The sequence below is a fragment of the Thermobia domestica genome, chromosome 10 (assembly GCF_964235325.1).
Source record: "Thermobia domestica chromosome 10, izTheDome1.hap1.1, whole genome shotgun sequence".
Lineage (NCBI taxonomy): Eukaryota > Metazoa > Arthropoda > Insecta > Zygentoma > Lepismatidae > Thermobia > Thermobia domestica.
Window position 1 is genome coordinate 116,048,072 of NC_137463.1, and position 2,987 is coordinate 116,051,058.

The window sequence follows — 2,987 nt, forward strand, 5'->3', positions numbered from 1 at the left end:
TTATTATTATTATTATTATTATTATTATTATTATTATTATTATTATTATTATTAACTTGAGAAAATAGGGGTGAATAAATAAAATTTTCATGAGAGGTGAATTATATCATCGCCAAAACCAAATGTCTAGTTAGAATGCTTGTTTCACATGTATTGCAAAGTTTTTGTCCTTTTTAAAAAATAACACTATAGGCTTTGGGATATAGCCATGCTCCTTTTTTTTCAGTTATTGCGACACAGAAACATAGAAAAAGTAGACTTGTGACAATAATTGATAGAAGAAAAGAAAATACGGTGATCGTGAAGAAAGACAAATTCAAGGTTATAATGGATTTACAGGTTCACAGCTTCTACAAAGTTATTTTACAATATTTTTTCAGTCTGTTCGTTTGTTCGTCCTGAGGTACACTCGTCTAGAGGCCATACTGTTCAAGGTATCGATACCAAATTTCAAATCTAAAGTTTTCATATGATTCTCCAGGTATTTTTCGAATTTTCTTTCGTCTCGAAAATAATACTAGTTTGCAGGAGGGTGATTTTTTTCTTTTAAAAAAATGTGATTTTCTTGAAAACAAAACTAACGATTTTGTTTATTTTCCATATATCAATAGTTCCTTAATAATATTGTATTATTATATAAGTCGTTTCTCTGGGAAAATCTAGAAGGAGTAGTGTAGTTTAGGGTGAGTTTTTTCGGACAATTTTCTGTTTGATTCAGGCAATTTTGTTCATATTTCGTAAGCAAATGTTCTATTAAGAAATCTACAATATGGTATTATCAATTTTCATTTCTTTAAAAGTCACGACAGGTATCTACTCTTGCAGACGAGTTTTCTCGGGCGATTTTCCCAGGTAATTTTGATCATATTTCATAAATAAATATTACACTTAGAAGTTTACAATATGGTATATATAATTTTTAATTTTTAAAAAATTACAAATGGTAGTTTTGGTTGTTTTTTACGGAAGATTTTCTCAAGAACGACTTAGGCAATATTTCATAAATAAACATTTCTTTAACATTTGCATGAATAATTTCTCATTAAACAATTTACAAGGGGTGGTTTGGTCTTGGAAGTACTTTCTTCAAAACAGTTTTTCGAAAGCATCTATTATGGTTCTGTTCATATATAGTAAATAGACATTTCCGTAACAATTACAGCATGATATGATTCAATTAAAAAAGTGAAAGCGAGAAAATTAATTGCGGTAGCCGCTACCTTTTATTATGCGTCTTTTATTATTTGAAACCAGGGTAGATAAATCTAAACAAGGATTCAAATCTAAAGAAAGTATGTGCATAACAATGTTCTATGCGACTTGAATTGTGTGTAGAATGCAGATATATTTTGCAAAAGAGAAAGAATCCATTAAAGAAATGAATATATGTATTTTTTAACATTGAAAATAATATGATAAATTGTACTTCGTTTGATATCATTAATTTCAAATTACTCACTTACTCATTTCAAATGATAATTTAGAGTAGAAGTGAAAGCTGTTGTGTTGTATGGTTGCGCAATATGGTCGCTTACTCTAAGAGAACGTAGACTGAAAGTATTTGGCAACAAGATCCTAAGATGAATATTCGCACCCAAGAGGAACGGGAATGGGAAATAGCGGAAACTCGATAATCAGGAACAACATAATTTATATCGTTTACCAAATATTGTTAGGGTCACCAAATCTAGTAGGCTTAAATGGGCAAGTCATGTAGCCAGAATGGAAGAAAGTAGAAACGCTTTTAAAGTTTTAACCGGAAGTCCAACCGGAAAACGACCATTGGGAAGACCTAGGTTCAAATAGGAGGACAATATTAAGATGATCTCGCAGAGATAGGAATACAAAGTAGAAACTCGATCCAGTTTGCTAAGAATATAAGTCAGCGGAGAGCTTTCGTGAACGCAGCAGTGAACTTCCGGGTTCCATAGGCCATAGATTTAGTTAGTTAGAAGTAAAAGTCAAGTTGCCAGCACTTTTATTCGCTTAATGTGTGTTTTTAAAAAAATGCAATTTACATTTTTTTTTTAAAGCATCCTTGTTTTCTCATTTCATTTCTTGTTCTAATCCTCAAGTACTGCAAGTTAGGGTGAATCACATATTTACATTTTTGACTTATGTTAGTCCATTTTCAGTCCTAGTGAAACAGATTTCTCTCACAGTCAGGAAAGTATTATCCACCATATTAGCGGAAAAGAACTGTTTATTAAAACATTAGACTTAGGATAAGGACAGCTTTTGCAAATATTGCTAGCGGAATCTGCGTGGTATTTTCTCTCTTAAATAGAACGCCGTTATTGTATGCAACCCAGCGAAACAGTAGCGTATTGCACGTTTCGTGTTTAGAAAAATGCATATTTAAGAGGTTGCTGAAGATAACTTATTTACGTGTCTAAATCAAGGAGTATATCAGTTTTATATCAGACACGTTATGAGATCAAACGTCAAAATCGAAAATTATAAAAGAATTGCATGTTGAAATATAAATTATATCCAACTAGCAGCGTTCACCCCGCTTCGCTGCGGTCACCCCGGAACGCAATAAACTTTGTTACTTAGATAATTTTTACTTTTTCGCTTTCAAATTGCAGTAAATGTTAACATTATAGCGCCTGTCATTTATGTTAACCCGCCGAGTGACACGGTCATGCGGGTTGCATATAAATACGTTTATTTTTATACCTATGATGAACTAACAAAGGATTTGTACGTATGGACACTTGAATGGTCAATTATCTCAAGACACTGGTAATTAAAAATTAAAGTGATATGATAAAAACCATCTAGGGTCCAAATCCTAATAACCCCCCAAAAATAAAAGAAATTGGTTCAGCCGTATTAGCGTGATGAGGGAACAAAGGATTTGTACGTTCTCTTTTATAATATAGATTACAGTACTCACACTTCTAAATTCCTTACTTAATTCATTCTGTAGTTATATCATGTTAGCTGAAGGCAACGTTGATAAATGTGAAGACAATGAAAGG